The following is a 20,347-nucleotide window of genomic DNA, read 5'->3' as shown; positions in this document are numbered from 1 at the left end:
AAGGTATCATTATGTTATGACTTTACTTGTTGAGGCACATCATTATTAACTAGTCATTTAGTAATTGTAGTAATTTACACGTGAATTTGCACTAACAATGAAGTAATTAATCATGTATTAATGTGTACCTGTATTATCTGGAAGTTGAAATACAAGTCTTTCGCTCATTCTGGTAATTAACATATTAATTAACACTATTAGTTAAAAAAAAATAGTTATTAGGGAATTTATTCACAATTACATATTTAATTAATAACTATTCATGTATGAACTAATACATTAACCATACAGACTCTTAATTAGTTCCTAATGGGGTAATCATTAATGAATAGCTTAGACAATCATTAGTTACACATTCATTCAGTATTATCTGTGCATTAGTTAAGCATGAATTAATGCTTATTAGTGCACCCGTATTGTAAAGTGTTACCGTAAAAAGCATGTAAACATTTTGAAACGGGCCGTTATTGTGACAGCAATATATGTTCCAATTTTAAAATATGTAGGCTATTATGCACAACATAAAAAATACAAACCATGCATCTTTATTTTAACCTCAAGAGGCTGCATTCACTTTTTTTGAATTACATCCTTTTGAGAAAATGCAAAAATATAAGAACCATTTCGATTCGAATATGGCATACGCGCGTCTAGCTTCCTATTTTATAAATGAGGATTAAATAATAAAATGATTCATTATTTTATTAAATAAAATACAAATTTATCCGTATTATTCCAAGCATTTGACATTTTATTTACAGCAGGCAGTCATGTGACTGACCACGTGAGCAGTGCGTTCGTGTGTTTGTAGACTTACAAAACCGCTCTATAAATCGCCATCCGAATGCATGAGTTTTATCACTGAGGTGTCATGCATGATGCAAATTTATTTTTACAGACGTCCACAACACATGAGAAACAATTAATGTCCAAATAGGGCTTGTACATTGTTTTCAGTAAACATAAAACATTTGTAATAATCTGTTGCCCAAATATTTTATGTAATGTTGAATTGCTTTGCTTGTTAAGATAATGTAAACCCATGAGGCAAGAAAAACTTAAAAGCATATATCTTAAAAGTGCAATGTGTAATATTTAGGAGGATCTGTGACAGAAATGCAATATCATATACATAACTATATTTTCAGAGATGTATAAAGAACTTACATAATGAACTGTTATGTTTTTATTACCATAGACTGAGCCGTTTCTATCTACATACATCGCGGGTCCCCTTACATTGAAATACCTATTTTGCGCCACCATGTTTCTATAGGAGCCCTAAACAGATAAACGCGTTTGTTTCGTCACTGTTGTTCTTCGTGCAAATAAGCTGCTAAAGTCAGCGAATAGAACACTGACACAATGATGAACAAGTAACAATAATATTTGCAATAACCTATTTTACTGAATAATTAAGTAAACAACCTCTTCATTTATCTTTGTCTCAGACGACCATAACTTCTGTTGGTTGCAATTCGCAACCTCACCACTAGATGCCGCTAGAAATTACACAGTGCACCTTTAAAACTTCTGGTTACATGAGCCTAAGCTATTTTCAATAAAATCCATGCAAAACTTAATATACCGAATATTCTTCAGTTTTATGCAAAACAGAAATACGACAAATAGTCAGATCTCTGTCATGTGGCCAAAAAATCTTTTTTGCATAGTCGTTTGACACAACTAACTGTAACTGTAACAATGTATCTTACAAGGTAACACGATGTAACCTTGCTCTCACTTGAAATGTGTCCCTACATTAAGTCCTTGAATTTGAGGATATTGGACCTGGAAAGTCCTTGAAAGGTCCTTGAATTTGAAGTTAACCAAGGTGTGGGAACCCTGACAAAGGAGATGGTTTAAATTCCAGTTGTAAACGGGTATGTGTCTCCCTCGTCTACTTGTGATCCGATCGACCAAAACACATCTTAATACCAGGTGTAAACAGGGTCACAGATAGAGTTGACTGCATTCTGAGCCACAGTCACAATGTAAATGCATCTGACTAAAGACTGAAAATAAACATAATATTTCACTTGTTAATGTGGCACTTTTAGTTGTTATTTGTTTGTCTTCTAGACTATTTATCTAATTATCTAATAACTGTCCATTGTGTCTCATAACCTTCCTGCAAATAAACAACCTTGTCTCCTTGACGAGGTCGGAGCGCATGGGATTCACATGTGCAAATTAAAAATTAAAAAAACCGTGAACATACAAAGCACACTCATATTATATACATTTGTAACACGACCATGTGGATAAAGTGTCAGATCCAATCCTTTCCTGTGTGTGTGGCTTGTAGCCTGTTTTTATCATTTTCTATTGTGGCTGAAAGGTGTCATCCATCACTTGTATTGTTAATGTGCTGATATTATTCCCCATGTTGCTCATGTCTGCGGCTGTAACTTCATCGACCTGACCTGTAATATATATATCAAAACCCCGGTTTATATCTTTATATACATCAGAGGATCTAGATCACTGAACACATGAATCATATGAAGCGCTTTTTTGGGGGGGTTTGGAGCTTGACAGCCACTATGTGGAAAAGAGCAGCATGAACATTCTTCAAAATATCTCTTTTTGTGCTCCTTTTGGTCCTTTTCAAAATTACATTTGTTTAAATGTGATTGTGCATTAGCTTTGCTTTGCTTTGAGATGAGTGTGTCTTGTTTACTCCTTGTCTGCAACAACAGCTCCCACATCATCTCTTATCCCTCGGTCTCTCTCTTATTCTGTGCTGTTTAAGGTCTGCAGTTTAATTGAAGTTCTTTTTGGGCCTTTCTTAAGAAGCTGAACTGAAGGTGCTCAGTGCAGGAGATGTGACAGCTGTGACTCTCACTCCTTTATTCTCACCCTCTCCATTTAACACTTCCCTCCTGCTTCTCTATCTCTCCATATATTTATCTCCTTTTTCTCACCCCCTTTCACACATCCCACCCTCCAAGAAACCTTTTCAGCTCAGGTTAGCTTTCATGATCTCACTCTATGCCTCTCTTCTACTGTCTCTCTTTACCCCTTTCTCTTTCCATGCGCTCCTCTCCTGGCCTTTGTCTGTCTGTCTGCTTATCCCTCGCTCTGCCTAAAAATTCTGGGCATCCTGGAAAAAGACACTGTCGCTGCCAGATGGCTTTCTTGGCAATCAGTATGGTTCCAATGCATCCTTTTAGCTGGCAAACTACATGCAAATATTTACCCCGCTTTATTACAGGACTCCAATTATCTCTCATGTGCCTGTACTTCTTTACCAGCATTTGTAAGAGGCAGAATACAGATGTGTGTGTCACAGCTGCCACACTTGAGCCCTCTTTACACCTGGTATTAAGATCCATTTTGGGGGAATCTAATCAAAAGGATTGGTGCTTTTTTTTTACCTGGTAAAAACTTAAGGTTTGAGGGGAAGTTCTCGAATTTTATGAATGAAAACATTATATAAATTATATAAACATGCCTGCTATGTAACGCTTTACTTTAAACCTGCACTATAAATTCATTGATAAATGCATTATAAATCTATATTTTTAATTTTTTTTATAATGTTGTTATTAATATAAAATTGTAGATTTAAAAAAAATATGTTATTTTAGAAAACCTGTTTGAGTGTGTATAGAAAAATGTCTATATACTATATATATATACAGTGTATATATATATATATATAGAGAGAGAGAGAGAGAGAGAGAGAGAGAGAGAGAGAGAGAGAGAGAAATATTGTTTATGAAATTAGATTTTATTAGATTAAATATTAAATCATAATATATAATCCTATATTTAATGAATTTTCATGAAAGTGGTCCACTTTTTACATAATAATAACCTGGCCTATAGAAGTACATGTACTCCATAACACATCTGACACATCACATCTGTATAGAACTCTCTCCCCCGATCACTCTGTTGTGTTAATACTATTTCTGAATTTAAAACTATGCTCAAAACTCACTTATTTTCTGAATGTCACCATTCTTAAGTTGTACTACATTTCGTTGTGTCTGATTGTATTCTGCTGTATGCTGCCCTGTCTACATAATTCTCCTTTACTGTACTTTTACTCTCATCTACCTACTGTTGTTTTGTTTGTTATCATTGTCCATTGCCATTATTGTTGCTTGTTCATTTTAAAGCGTCCTTGAACCCTAGAAAGGCGCTATATAAATAAAACTTATTATTATTGTTATATAAGCATTACGTTAAGACTAGTGAATCAAGTGATTGCTGAATGATGTGAGGCAAATTTCCAGTCATTCTGTAAAACGTATCCGGAATGTTTGTGACTAAAATCTCACTCACTTGTCATAATGTTTTGAGGCACTGTCAAATCCTGTCCCAGCGGAGGAGTGAGAGGAACTTGACAGACAAACTAGAGCATGCTCGACTGTTGTAAAGAAGCATCTTGCATCCCGTTCAGTGGGAGTGTATCAACATTTTCTAGTTGCTGAGACATCAAGGACATGAATTTTCCATAAGCGAAGTCTCTCGGGGTACTCTGTGAGAAGTGTTTTTCAATATCAGTGTAAATGTGTGAATTGCTCATAAAGTCTTAGCTCATATAGGGGTCACCTGAGTGAATACAGCTGGTCTAAAATTTTTACTTGCCTAACAAAGTGCGTGCATATTACCAGCATATTTATACACGCTGTATCCTCGTATTTGTTAAATAATAAATAATAAATGTTAATATACAAACTTTTGAAAGTATACCGTTGTGTACCTGAGCAATACAAATGTCAACATGAAAGTGGTGTGATGTTATTGATTAGAAACCAAAGTAATATCCAAATTTCCAAACATTGTATCCTTCCATGACCATGTAAATCCAGTAAACCCTACATGAAACATTTTTGGATGGAAATAATGTAACAAATATAAGACCTCTATTTTTTGTTTTTAAATAAGCCTGAAGTCATCAGATTGATCATGTCTCATGTTTACGGTGGCATTACAGAAATGTACACCATGTCAGGGTCTCTTCAGGCTATGTGTATTTGGCAAACAAGGTCAATTAATCAGACCGGTTTTAGTAGATGAGATTTGGCCAGAGTCAAGCTCTACAACCAGGTCAGTGTGTCACAAGCTCCCTGTCGAGCTCTGTTAGGAGATATAGCAGATCCATAATCAGGGATACTCTTTTGAAAATATGTACAGTCACAGAGTTATTATTATTTAAAATGTTCCCTAAATTCCACTTATCTTATTAAACATTTTTGTTGTGATAAACATCAAAATTTGTTCTTCTCTCCGAACTGTCCATTGTTTGCTACTGTGCCTTTAAGAACTTCCTATTGCATGTAAAAGTTTTTTTGTATGTATTTATTTATGTAGTCACCAAGGCTGCATTTAATAATATTACAATTCAAAATAAATGTTTTCTATTTGAATAGCTTACATTTAAACTAATTTCTTGTGATGTGATGACAAAGCTGAATTTTCAGCATCATTACTCCAGTCTTCAGTGTCACATGATCCTTCAGAAATCATATGCTAATTTGCTGCTTAATTATTTTCAATTATTATTGCTGCTCACTTATTATTATTATCAATGTTGAAATGTTTTTGCTGCTTAATATTTTGGGAACCCTGATACCTGATATGAACAAGAAGCTTATTCTTTATATAAGAACATTAATGGTAGTTTAAAATGACCAGGGGTTGTGAAGCCACAAAAGGGTTAAACATTTTTTTATTTCTCATGATATGGCCCCTTTGAATAATCTCACTTTGGTCTTTGTGAACTAATACCAGAGATTTTGGCTCCCCTGATGTGCCCTGCACTGACTGATCCCCTTATAACTACAGTACAAAACTATATTCATGCAAGCCTCTTATGTGACCACATGCATTGTTGTGCTGAAATATTTAATTCTCCTCTCTAACTTTACATTTTTCACTGTGAAGTTGCCATGGTGAATGTCCACATGTTTTGGATACCCTCACTTCTCATATTCATTGTTCAGGCCTCTTCTTTCACATCCTTCTTATTTTGTCTCCGTGGCCTTTGATTTTTGCTCTGCACCTTGATTGACACACACATCCTCAATCCATGACAGGAAGAGAAGGGCTAAGTACTATTAGTCTCGCTGAATTAAGCCTGTTTTCTGATCTGCCACTCTCTTCCCTTCCTCGGGCCAGTCCCCAATCGCCCCCGCCGTGGCCAAGCAACAGCAAAAATATGGTGATGATTCATGCGAACCATCAATAATTCCCAAAGCAGTTTCGATTTAATTAAGCCCATCTACTTGAGCTCGTTGTCTCTATTGAGTAAATTGAAGGTGCTGACTATTCATTTTCTGTTATTATTAGGAGTTAAATGTTGGACGGGAGAGCTGGTGCCATGTCCTGTCACACTCCGCCATGCCCCAGTTACACACTTGATAAACCCTCTTTTCAAGATTGGCTGGCACATTCACCCTGACTCAGGCATCTGTTCCTGCCGCGTCTGGCTGCTCTGAGGAGCCTCATGGAGCTTTTTGGTCAGAGCACATCGAGTCAAACACAGCAAAGAGGATGCTTTTCCTCATGGTGCATTCATTTATTTTTTTCTCAAAAAATAAATACATTAGTGCCAGCTTGCGATAGAGGACCAGTGGGCTGGTATCAACAGCATTAAATAAATATCAATTAAATAAATAAATATATAGTAATTAACTAATAGAATATTCGCTGAGACATAAAAAATATAAAAAATATTTGTTTTTTCCAAATTTTTATGCATTTATTTCCAAATTTATTTTTATATTTTAACATATTTTTTATATTTATTTTGATGTGTGAAATACTTATTCATTTTTTTATTTTCAAATTTATCTATTTATACATTTGTTGTGTTTGTTTCAGTTAGTTATTAACTGCTATTAACTCTTTATCGATTTAGCTTTTATTTAAAAGATTTAGTTTTCATTTTAGCTTACATTTTTGTAATTTTGTTGTGTTTTTTTCTTTTTATTTGTGAATTAGGTTTTTGTTTTACTAAATATTATAAATTAGTTTTACTTATTTTATTACTTCAACATTTCTAATTTAATTTTTAAAGTTGAAGTTTTCATCTTATATTTCTATTTTATTTTAGCTTTTTATCAATCACAGAAAATTATTATAATAGTTTTAGTTTCATTTAACAATAACAACACCAACTTTTTTCTGCATTTAATATTTTCTTAATTTCTCAGTCTTTTCTTCATTTCTCAGTCTGTAGGAATAAGGACCAATGTTTTCTACTTCAGGCATTGAGCTAAATTATTTAGATTTAAATTTATCATATTTGAGGAAATTTTAGACCGCTAAATGAATGTGTTGACAGGACAGAAGTAGAAAACAGACTCTTTGGCACATGCTGAAGTTGTGAAGTCTGTGCTCTATCTTTAGGCCCAGGTTAATTAACTCCAAAGGGGGCTTGAGAAACACCCGATGGCCAAGACAAGCCTCCAGACCTGGCTGAAGCACATAGCAAACCTGTCTGTCTGTGTGAACCTTCCTTGCCCAGCTGTCACTTCAGTTAACCACAGCAGAGATACGTAAACACAAGAAAACCATGCGAGTTAACATTGAGATACCATGCCAGATTTGTTGCTATATACAACAATTTTCCTGCTGTGATGTTCATTTTTTTCTTAATTACTTCAACCAGAATTTGTTAATTAGTGTTTATTTATTAATAGGTTGTTGATTGTTGTATAGATCAGGTATAAAATTTTAATTAATTTGTGTTATTATTGGAGGAACAATATAAGAGGAGAACAACAAAGAATTTAAAGGGATAGTTCACCCAAAAATGAAAATAAGTCCATGATTTACTCACCCTGAAGCCATAGGTGTATATGACATTCTTCTTTAAGACGGATACAATCGAAGTTATATTTAAAAAATGTCCTGGCTCTTCCAAACTTTATAATGGGAGTGAGTGGGCACCATTTTTTAAAAGTCCATTCAAGTGCATCATATCCATCATAAAAGTGTCCCAAACGGCTCTGCGGGGATTAATAAAGGCCTTATGACGCAAAGCAATGTGTTCTTGTAAGAAAAATATCCATATTTAAAACTTAATCGACTTAAATAACTAGCTTCCGGCAGACGGCCGTACTCAAATCGACTTGCGCCAAAAGAGTAACACTTGACGATGTATGACGTAGGATGTAGGAGTAGCGTAAGCTTTGACGCCTCTCGCTGATCAAACAAACAGGCCTGGGCAACCGAGATCATCATTACGTTGTGCATCTAGTTCAAGTGTTACTCTTTTGGCGTAAATCGATGCACTCTTCAAAGGTTAAGCATAGACCCGGGTTGTCATTCACTGTTACTGTGTTCTTTCATCATGGCTAAATGGGGGTGTACACCTCACATTGGGGTGAATTCAGTTCCCCAAAATTAGACGATTTTTAAATTTATAGAGCTACAAGTAAAGACACATTTCAACTCGTGTGCAATTTGCTGCATTTTCACACCATAGTAGAGTTGATTTAGTCATGCACAACCCTACAATTTAAAAAAAGTTGTTGTATAAGAGTACATATGTGAGTCAGCTCAAACTTTAGCAATCTTCTTTTCACATGCAATAAAAAGTCACTCTGTGTGCATCTCACAACAGTTCCTATACGAGCGATTTATAGATTATCATGACAAAATATGCTAATTGTAGATAGTTAACTCCACATCAGCAACAAATACATCAACTAACCATTCAGAGACGTCCTGTTGCATTTCTACATGTCACTTCTTCTTGAGTCTCTCCATCTTTGCCTGACTCTGTTTTAACATTAAAGGCAGAACAGTTTGTCATTTTAGTGTGTCTGCCTGAGGTAATCGCAGCTACTAATACACAAGAGCTCTTGAAACTCCGCCCTCTGAGGCAGCTCATTTGCATTTAAAGGGCCAGGCACAAAACGGTGCGTTTTAGCTAACCCTCAAAAAGTGACAACTTTAACATAAATTATATAAATATATCTGTGGGGTGTTTTGTGCTAAAACTTCACACACACACTTTGGGGACATCAGAGATTTATTTTACATCTTGTGAAAAGGGCATTTTACCACCCCTTTAAGAAGCTTATCTAGTCAGCTAACATATTGTATGTTACATTATGCTGTATGTTAGCAGAATATATACTAAGTGAATTTGGGAAAAGAATATGATTTTTATGTAGATTTATAATGAGAACATTAACAAGAAACAATAGATTGTTTGTCTTACCCGCTGAGCTCACAGCGTTGGCGTAATTTATTTGTGCAGCTCAAATTTACACTTTGCAAATACATATAGATCAAACATGCTGTAATTACCAATTAGCAATATCAACAACACTATCAGATCTGACCATACAGACTGACAGGGCTGGAAATGTCAGGGGGCTGAGTCACGTTACTGGCACTAAGTAATGACTTGAATGCACTTCCAGGAGCAAACAAGGATCTTGATCCGGTAATGTCCTATTTGTGTTCCAGGTACCTCTCACACCTGTAGAAAAATATCAGGTTAGCTCAGCATGAACTGCTTTAATGTTTTGTAAAAGCTACAGTATGCAAGCCTTGGGAGTTTATCAGCTTGAAGGCAGTGTGTTTAAGTACAACATGGTCTCAGGACAGAGTTCTCCTTCCTGTTTTTCACTTCCTCCTGACCAGGCCTTGCTTTGGAGTTAGTCTGTCTGTCAGTCTGTCAATAAGCTGGCTATATAAAAGCCAAATGAGGGCATTTTCTAACTGCGATAAACAGAATGTGTTTTTGCTTTTAAAAACGAGATGCCTGCCCTGTAGTGGACTAAAAACAATCGTAGAATATACAAATGTCGTTGCACGTGCAGATTCACGTTCTGCGAGATGTTGAAAGAAAACATATAGTAAATACTTGATTCTGAATGGTGAAACGCAGCATTCAGAGGTCTAGTGTTTCTTACTATCTTCCATGGCAATGCTGCGTATCAGTCCATTCCACAACTCCTGAACTGAGTAGAAATCTTACCTATAGGCTTCTGCTAGAAAAATACCCGCTTTTACTTACAGTGATTCCGCTCAGTTACAAAAGAATCAAAGGAGTAAACTCAAGATGAAACTTTTGAGGATGTGAATTTTCCAGTATACACAGTAGAAGAACTGAATATATCATTACAGCAGGCGGTTTCTCATACTGTCATCATGCAAGCCATAACATAGCTCACTGATAAAGCTTGATTGTGCATCCTGGGGTTTCAGATTAGTGCCCCGTTGATATTGTCATATACTGCTTGTATTTATATATGTGACCCGTACTGGCAAAAGTGCTAGCGATCCCAATGCTCTGAATAGCAATAAAACATCTATGAAATGTGATTTTCAAACTCAAGTTGATGTAAACAAAATGATCTTTCGTGATTCCAATACAGTAGGCCTACATACTGTAACAGAATTAGAGTATTTCAAAATATCTGTCTTGGCGAAATATTTATGTTATGTCTTAAATAAACATTTGGTTAACTGTAAGGTAAAATCATCTGAGGTGAAACATATTATATCCGTGTGGCACAGTAGGTATGACATTATTTTGCATAATGTAATGATAAAAATTAAACTTTCATATATTTTAGATTCATTGCACACCAACTGAAATATTTCAGGTCTTTTATTGTTTTAATACTGATGATTTTGGCATACAGCTCATGAAAACCCAAAATTCCTATCTCAAAAAATTAGCATGTCATGAAAAGGGTCTCTAAACGAGCTATTAACCTAATCATCTGAATCAACTAATTAACTCTAAACACCTGCAAAAGATTCCTGAGGCTTTTAAAAACTCCCAGCCTGTTTCATTACTCAAAACCGCAATCATGGGTAAGACTGCCGACCTGACTGCTGTCCAGAAGGCCATCATTGACACCCTCAAGCAAGAGGGTAAGACACAGAAAGAAATTTCTGCACAAATAGGCTGTTCCCAGAGTGCTGTATCAAGGCACCTCAGTGGGAAGTCTGTGGGAAGGAAAAAGTGTGGCAAAAAACGCTGCACAACGAGAAGAGGTGACCGGACCCTGAGGAAGATTGTGGAGAAGGACCGATTCCAGACCTTGGGGGACCTGCGGAAGGTCAAGGTCTTGACCCCCCAGGTCAAGCCACTTTTGAACCAGAAACAGCGGCAGAAGCGCCTGACCTGGGCTACAGAGAAGCAGCACTGGACTGTTGCTCAGTGGTCCAAAGTACTTTTTTCGGATGAAAGCAAATTTTGCATGTCATTCGGAAATCAAGGTGCCAGAGTCTGGAGGAAGACTGGGGAGAAGGAAATGCCAAAATGCCTGAAGTACAGTGTCAAGTACCCACAGTCAGTGATGGTCTGGGGTGCCATGTCAGCTGCTGGTGTTGGTCCACTGTGTTTTATCAAGGGCAGGGTCAATGCAGCTAGCTATCAGGAGATTTTGGAGCACTTCATGCTTCCATCTGCTGAAAAGCTTTATGGAGATGAAGATTTCATTTTTCAGCATGACCTGGCACCTGCTCACAGTGCCAAAACCACTGGTAAATGGTTTACTGACCATGGTATTACAGTGCTCAATCGGCCTGCCAACTCTTCTGACCTGAACCCAATAGAGAATCTGTGGGATATTGTGAAGAGAAAGTTGAGAGACGCAAGACCCAACACTCTGGATGAGCTAAAGGCCGCTATCGAAGCATCCTGGGCCTCCATAACACCTCAGCAGTGCCACAGGCTGATTGCCTCCATGCCACGCCGTATTGAAGCAGTCATTTCTGCAAAAGGGTTCCCGACCAAGTATTGAGTGCATAACTGAACATAATTATTTGAAGGTTGACTTTTTTGTATTAAAAACACTTATTTTATTGGTCGGATGACATATGCAAATTTTTTGAGATAGGAATTTTGTTTTCATGAGCTGTATGCCAAAATCATCAGTATTAAAACAATAAAAGACCTGAAATATTTCAGTTGGTGTGCAATGAATCTAAAATATATGAAAGTTTAATTTTTATCATTACATTATGGAAAATAATTAACTTTATCACAATATGCTACTTTTTTTTAAGGACCTGTATATATATATATATATATATATATATATATATATATATGCTGTCTGTTAAATATATTAAATATATAAAAATATATATATAAAATATTAAAATAAATAAATAAAAGTCAAATGAACAGTATGTTTTTACGGTTTTAAAAGTATGGATTGTTTCAAAGCAACTTTACAGCTATAATAGAAATTATCCTAACAGATTGTTTAGGCTTTACCACAGCTCTAGGACAAAGTTATTGTCCAGCTAAAGATAGTCTTGATTGATTCACTTCCATTGCGAAGATCATTAGTTATTAACTTAGCGAACATGACACCGTTCTAACAGAAAAACCCTTAACACACTCCGGCCACCCATCCTCACAAAACACTGCCTGGTGTCTCGAGAACGCACTCCCTGAAATAGGTTCAAAGTTGAAAACGCTCTGCACAAACCTCAAAAACGCAAACCCGCGAAAATGCATCACGTGCACATGTGCATCACGTGTTCAGTCGATAGGTATGCGTGTTTGAATATATACTGTATGTGCGCAGACGTGTAGTCCTTCTTCACAAATCATCTGGGGTTGAAGCTTTATTTTTCGTCAGTTTAGCCACTGTTTCAAATAAATACCTAGGGTTTCGTTTATTTTCTTCTAATAGGGTTGAAAAATAAGCAGATCTAGCAGCTTTTAAGGCCTCTCTGTATGCAATCGTGCTCTCTTTCCATGAAATGCGAAATGCCTTTAGTTTTGTTTTCTTCCAGTTGCGCTCCATTTTTTCTGGTATCATGATGGGAAAATAAAGTTGAATATATATTTTTCCTGTAGATATTTGGTTTTTATTTGGTTTGTGCCAAATTTGGTGTTGTGGGATTTTAAGGTATGCTTGCTAGGTGATTTTGTTTTGGAACCTTCAGAAAACTTTAACTTGATTTTTCTCAAAAATGACTTAGCTGACTCTGCCGACTTCACAAAGTTGTAGCTCAGTAATTTTTTTTCCAATTACTCATTTTTGAAAATTTGCTCATTCCGACTCCTTTTTCCAGCACGAGTCACATATCTCGCAATTATGGGATTCACTCCATGCAGTGTACCTTGAAATCAGTCTTAATTTGCCTGTGGGTATGTGGGTGGGTGATTTTTTGCACTTCATCAACCTGCAGTGTTGGGGGTGGAACTAGTGACAGTCTGATGCCGCAACGTCAATATGCTTGTTCTCAGATTGTTGCCCGTTTAACCGACTGTGATATGGATTGTATGGGCTGTCTCTTCTCCATAGACCTCCTCTCTGATTTCCTGCAAAAGCATTTGCATCTTGCACTTGATGCTTGAAGTGATTTAGTGGTCACTTCTTCCTGTCATTCCAGCATAAATTACTCAAGTCTGTGCAGCAAAAATCATTATAGTCAATGCTTGAAGCGAGTCCGGTGTAAAAAAAGAAGCAACCTCTCTCTTCTTAAAATCTATATTGTGATTGATTGTAACCTACCTAAGTCACTGACCACCTACCCACCCTCTCTACCTAGTCAGCACATGGAGTAACCCCAACCCCCTTTTCCCTATTGGGAAAATGTCAAACTGACCTTGCTTTATTCCCTTCTCTGGTTTGCACTATATCTACGTAATGAAACAGCATCTGATTTCTGTTTCCATGTCTAAATCATAATTATAGACATACAGCTGTCAATGTTTTATAGAGAAGCAAAAAACTCACCTTCAACCAATGGTGTATTTTCATCATTTCTATCCCAACTGACTGCAGTATTTTTGTTTGTTTGTTTGTTTGTTTTTGTCCCATGTGAGCACTGTTGTTAATTACAAGCCATTTCACACTCTCACTAATTGTCTTTTTTTGTTTTTTTTGTTGGGCAAACTTGTACAGTAAGAAGCCAACAGCTCATCTTTTTTTCATTTATATATGTCTTTTTTTCAAATTGGCTGCCTGATTTGGTGCTGTAGTAATTTTGACCTGGCCACTGAGATTTTAATAGAGAATGCCATGAAATATGTAGATAAATTAAAGGAAATAATCAATTCATTTTGTAGAGGTGCCATTAATTCTGACTTATTAAAAATGATGCCACACATGGAGTAATCTTTTTTGTAGTCGCAAGAATTTGTAGCTAGTTTTATTTTTCATGCTTGAGTCAAATACTTTACATTTTATGCATTGCTTTATGGATAAAAGGTGTAAATGTAAATGCACACCTTTTACTTTACTATGTTTACAGAAGTGGTGTGTGCCTTTAAGCTGTTTTATAGCCTATTCATTGTAAACTGCAATAAAACAACAAACAGCCATTCGTTCCTTCAATAAAATAACAATGATTTTTGCTTTAGAATTGGTAATCAGGAAAACGTCTCGGTTACGTATGTAACCCTCGTTCCCTGAGTAGGGAACGGAGACGTTACGTCGGATGACGACGAATGGGGTTTCGCTTAGAACACCTATCGACTTCGAGTATTACAAAACGAGCCAATGGCAAAGAAATGCCATGGGTCTGCGGAATTTGCATAGCGTATCTCCGCCTTACCTCGTGGGTATAAAAGGAGGACGCCGGCAACAGGCAGATATGTTTCTTCGCTGAGGAGCCAAGACTGAGCTCAGGCGATCCCCGCGGTACAGCGGAAAGTGGCAGGAAGACGTAACGTCTCCGTTCCCTACTCAGGGAACGAGGGTTACATACGTAACCGAGACGTTCCCTTTCGTTGTCACTCCGAGTTACGTCGGATGACGACGAATGGGGTTACCAGTCTAATCACGCCACCTTCTCAGCTGTCTTCCAGTGCCCTGCGTAAATCTGAGATCCCTGTCGTGAGACTGGCACGGACGAAGGACTCTTATTTAGCACAGGAATACCAAGGTACACTGGGGAGCATATCCCAAAGTTTAGGGGAAATATGCAATTACTGCCAACCCAGAGGGGGGGGACTTAGAGAATACACATATGACCCGAAGGAGACATATGGAGAACACTGGGGTGTCCAGCCGCAGGTGGAATAATTCAACCCCAGGGGTGGCAAGGTGGCTTGCCAAGGGAAAGACACATGCTCAAAGAGGCTTACAGTGGAAATACACATGTGGGGGTCGCTCAGAGGAGGGACCATGCACACGGGAGGCACCTAGCCGACGCACAGGCAATAGACACTGGCGCCAACGTCAGGAGTGCTGGAGGAACTCAGGGCTTTTCGGGGAAGCTCACCTGAGGAGAATATCGCACGTATCCAGTCCGTGGAGTGGAACGGCGAGCAAGCGAAGACACCTGAGCGGGTCCAGTACTAGCTGGTTGAAGCGAGTACATGAGAGGACACTGGCTCCACTCGGAGATTGTAGAATCTGGCGAATGTGTTAGGTGTCGCCCAGCCTGCAGCTCTGCAGATGTCTGTTAGCGAGGCGCCATGCGCTAGAGCCCAAGAGGATGCCACACTCCGGGTGGAGTGGGCGGTCACACCAAGGGGGCACGGTCGACCTTGCTGCTGGTATGCCAAGGCAATGGCGTCCACTATCCAGTGAGACAGCCTTTGCTTGGAGAGAGCCTTTCCCTTCAGCTTCCCACCATAACAGACAAAGAGCTGGTCTGAGGTCCTGAAACACTGCGTCCTGTCTACATAGGCGCGGAGGGCGCGTACTGGACAGAGCAGTGCCAAGGCTGGGTCTGCCTCCTCCGCGGGCAGCGCTTGCAGGTTCACCACCTGGTCCCGGAAGGGAGTGGTAGGAACCTTGGGCACATATCCAGGCCGGGGTCTCAGGATCACGTGAGAGTAAGCCGGCCCAAATTCCAGGCACGCTTCGTCAACGGAGAATGCATGCAAGTCCCCCACCCTCTTGATGGAGGCCAATGCAACCAGGAGCGCTGTCTTCATAGACAGGAACTTAAGCTCCACTGATTGCAAAGGCTCAAAGGGAGCACTCCGCAGGGCAGTTAGAACCACTGAGAGGTCCCAAGAGGGAACGAGAGGAGGACGAGGAGGATTCAGTCTCCTCGCTCCTCTCAGGAACCTGATGATCAGGTCGTGCCTTCCAACAGACTTACCTTCGACTGGGTCATGGTGTGCGGCAATAGCGGCAACATAGACTTTCAGGGTGGAGGGAGACAGCCTTCGCTCCAGCCTATCTTGAAGGAAGGAAAGCACGACACTAATCGAACATCTCCGGGGGTCTTCTTGAAGAGAAGAGCACCAGTTGACAAAGAGGTTCCACTTCAACGCGTAGACGTGTCTCGTGGACGACGCTCTAGCGGAAGTGATGGTAGCCGCCACCGTAGGTGGAAGGGTACTCAAACCTGCTTCGTCCCGTCCAGGAGCCACACGTGGAGGTTCCAAAGATCGGGACGAGGGTGCCATAGGGTGCCCCGTCCCTGAGAAAGGAGGTCCTTCCTCAGGGGAATCGGCCAGGGAGGTGCTGTCGCGAGGAGTACTAGTTCGGAGAACCAGGTCCGGGCGGGCCAGTATGGCGCGACCAGAATGACCTGCTCCTCGTCCTCCCTGACCTTGCGCAGGGTCTGCGCAAGAAGGCTCACTGGGGGAAACGCATATTTGCGGCCCCGCGGCCAGCTGTGCGCCAGTGCATCTGTGCCGAGCGTGCCCTCGGTCAGGGAATAGTACAGGGCGCAATGGGTCGAGTCGTGAGAGGCAAACAGATCTATCTGTGCGTCCCCGAACTGGTCCCAAATCAGCTGAACCGACTGGGGATGGAGTCGCCAATCTCCCGGGAGGGGCTGAAGCCGTGAGAGCTCGTCGGCTGCACAGTTCAGGGCTCCGGGGATGTAAATGGCATGAAGCGACCTCAGATGCTTCTGACTCCATATGAGGAGGTGGCGGGCGAGTTGCGACATACGGCGGGAGCGTAGACCACCTTGATGGTTGATGTACGCTACAGTGGCGGTATTGTCTGAACGGACTAGTACGTGTTGGTTCTTGAGCACGGCCCGGAAGCGGCGCAGAGCAAGACGTACGGCCAGCAACTCGAGGCAATTGATGTGCCAGAGGCGGCGGGGTCCTGTCCAGGAGCCCGCGGCAGCACGTCCATTGCACATGGCACCCCAGCCCGTGGAGGAGGCATCTGTCGTTACAACAACATGCCGCGAAGCTCGTTCCAGGGGCACTCCGGCCCGTAGAAAACTGAGGTCCGACCACGGGGTGAAGGTCTGACGGCAGGACGGAGTAACAGTTACTCGGAAGGTGCCGTGTTGCCATGCCCACCTCGGGACTCGGTCGCGAAGCCAAAGCTGAAGCGGTCTCATATGAAGCAATCTGAGCGGCGAACCGCGGCTGCAGATGCCATATGCCCCAGGAGCCTCTGAAGAAACTTCAGTGGAACCGCCCTCTTGCGCTTGATAGTCTCAGGCAAGTCAGCAATGGCTGAGTGGAGAAGGCGACCAAGTCCATACCGAGAAAAGAGCTCCTCTGCACGGGGCAAAGTCTACTCCTTCCCCGGTTGACCCGAAGGCCCAGACGAGCTAGGTGCCGGAGCACTGGGTCCCTGTATTCGCAAACCTGGTCTCAGGAGTGAGCTTAAGACAGCCAGTCACCGAGATAGTTCAGGATGCAAACCCCGTGTTCCCATGGAGGAACAAAGGCAGCCTCAGCAACCTTGTGAAGGCGCGAAGAGACAGGGCTAGCCCGAATGGGAAAACAGCGTACTGATATGCGCGCGCCCTGACAGCAAACCAAAGGTATGTTCTGAGTCGAGGGAGAACGGAGACATAAAAGTAGGCGTCCTTCAGGTCGATCGCTGCAAACCAATCCTGTGGCCGCACACATCCAGAAATGCGTTTGGCCAGGAGCATCTTGAACGGCAGCCTGTGAAGGGAGCGGTTCGGACCAGGATTGGCCGTAACCCACCAGACTTCTCCGGGACAAGGAGGTAGGGGCTGTACCCCTGGACCTCCTTTCGGCTGGAGGGACAGTCTCAATCGCACCCTTCGCCAGTAGGGTAGCAACCTCCGCTCTCATGATAGGGCATAGCCATCGACCAAAGTGGAGCGGACTCCCCTGAAGTGGGGAGGAGACCGTGCGAACTGAATCGCATAGCCGAGCCGATGGTTCGCGCGGAACAGAAGGGAAGCTCTAGGCAGGCTCCCAACTGTGCCAGCGGCGTCGAGAACCACAGACGTCCCTCCGGTGGTGCAGCGAAGCGGAATGACCGGCCCAGACGTGGACGGCATAGCGGCCCGGTGTGGGGGCAAGGTCAAAACCGCACCCTGACAGAGGAGGCCAGGGAAGGACCAGCGTTCCACAGGGGCCTGCTCTGTCAAGGGTCTGGCGACAGAGGGGGACAGGGGCGAAGCGGTCGTGGACGGCACGCCGTGTCAACCACCTCCGGGACAGAGGGGGACGAGGAGAGCACGGCATGTGGGCGGCGCTCTGTGTCGTCCGAACTCTCTGTGCTCAGAGACGGGAGAGTCAGTTCTTTGGAGAATAAGGATTCTTCCCCGGCCCTCACCCGGGGAAAGGAGTGGTCCTGCTACCAGCTCCTGGAAAGAACTGAGTCCCATCTCTGAGGAGCCCATCCCAAGAGCGCCGCTTAACCCGGCGTGTAGCGGGGGGCGGGGCTGGAGAGGACTGTTTTGGCGTCCGACCGCGGCCTCCAGAGCCGGCCCGGCTGAGCGGGCGGGGTGGGAGCCGCGGGGGAGCGCCCACGGCGGAGGGCAGACCGAGGGACCTGAGCGGACGGCGGGGCCGTCGGGACAGAGTCAACCTCAGTCTGCTCCATCCCCGAGGAGCCCGTCTCAGGAGCGCCGCTTAACCCGGCGTGTAGCGGGGGGCGGGGCTGGAGAGGGGCTGTGGCGTCCGCCCGCGGCCCCCAGAGCCGGCCCGGGTGAACGGGCGGGGTGGGAGCCGCGGGGGGGCGCCTTCGGCGGTGGGCAGACCGAGGGACCTGGGCGGACGGCGGGGCCGTCGGGACAGAATCAACGTCAGTCTGCTCATGAGCGGCTGAGAGCTGTTGGTCAAGCCCTCAACCGCACCGCCGGAGAGGGCGACCTGGGATATGGGAATGTCGGACAGACGGGTCCGTGCGACACCAGCACATCAGACAGGTTCAGCCACAGAATGGTGAGCATCACCTGACCCAGGGAGCGTACGGCCACTTTCGTCGCTCGGAGAGCAAGGTCAGTGACGGCGCGCAGCTCAGTGAAGAGCCCTGGGTCAGTCCCGCCCTCGTGCAGGTCCATGAGCATCTGGGTCAGCCATGGCATGCAGAGAGGCGGCTGCCAGTCCCGTGGCACTACAGGATCTCGCCACAAGCGTAGACGAAAAACTACAGGCCACGGGCGGGTGCTTAGGATTGCGCCGAGAAGAAGCACTCTGACACATAGCATCGCAACAGAGCGTTCAGCCGGGGGAACCCCAGTGTACCCAAGGGCAGCGGCCCCATCGAGGGGAGGAAAGGCGGATGAGATCAGCGAGCGGTCCTGAGAAGACAAGGGGGTCTTCTAGGACTTCGAGATCTCATCATGCACGTCCGGGAAGAGAGGTATTGGGGTTTGCCACGGACGAGGGTCGGCGGCCTTACCCAAAACCAATCGTCCCAGGAAAGCATGGCCGTCATCTCCGGATCAGACTCAGGCACAGCCGTATGCACACCGGAAGGTGGCAGCTGTGACGAGCCCTCACTTCCAGAAGACTCAAGCCCACCTAGTGATGCTGCAACAGACATGGCATCTTCCTCTGTAGCTTCAACTGAAACACGCGGGCCACCAGAGGGTAGACTCGCGGAAATCAGCAGTTCACTAGCGGGCACCGTCATTGAAGAGGGGGGCTGGGGTCACGGACACGTAGTCGGCGCCTTGTTCCAGACCGTAACCCTCAGGTCACCCTGGCCACCAGCCGAAGATCGGGGGGTGGATGAGGGGACTCTCACTCTTGCGAGTTCACCGAGTCTCGACCTATATATGACGCGATGATCATGTTCCCTTGCGAAAACATGAGTCACCCACGAGCGCTGTTCAAGCATGATCAAACACACTAGACAGCGCTCGTGCCCATCAGAGTCCGATACCAGTCCGCTGCAACCAGAAATGCACGGGCGAGCCGTCTTTAAAAAGACGTGCCGCGTGCGAGCTCTTTTATGAGAGGAGAGAAAAAAAAACTCCGCGATGTTGAAGCGCACAGGGAGACACACACACACTGGCAGATTACTGCACAGATCAGCAGGCACTGTGAGCTCGCTGCAGATCGCCGTCACACCAACACCGGAGAGAGAAGCTCGTCTCGTAGAGCGAAGTCAGAGATGACTGTGGAGTGAAGAAATACTCTTGGCTCCGAAGCGAAAACATATCTGCCTGTTGCCGGCGTCCTCCTTTTATACCCACGAGGTAAGGCGGAGATACGCTATGCAAATTCCGCAGACCCATGGCATTTCTTTGC

General features: G+C 43.0%; 1 protein-coding gene across 2 annotated transcripts in view; it reads left to right on the top strand.

Moving 5' to 3' along the window:
- Positions 1 to 20,347, top strand: part of mtus2a (microtubule associated tumor suppressor candidate 2a) — an 83,173-nt gene that overhangs the window by 25,273 nt on the left and 37,553 nt on the right. The window lies entirely within an intron of this gene.

Source organism: Siphateles boraxobius, unplaced genomic scaffold (assembly GCF_051911475.1).
Source record: "Siphateles boraxobius isolate OS27281-9 unplaced genomic scaffold, OSU_SipBor_1 25, whole genome shotgun sequence".
Taxonomy (NCBI): Eukaryota; Metazoa; Chordata; class Actinopteri; order Cypriniformes; family Leuciscidae; genus Siphateles; species Siphateles boraxobius.
Note: the sequence above shows the minus strand (reverse complement) of the source record. Positions and strands in the feature narration are given on the sequence as shown.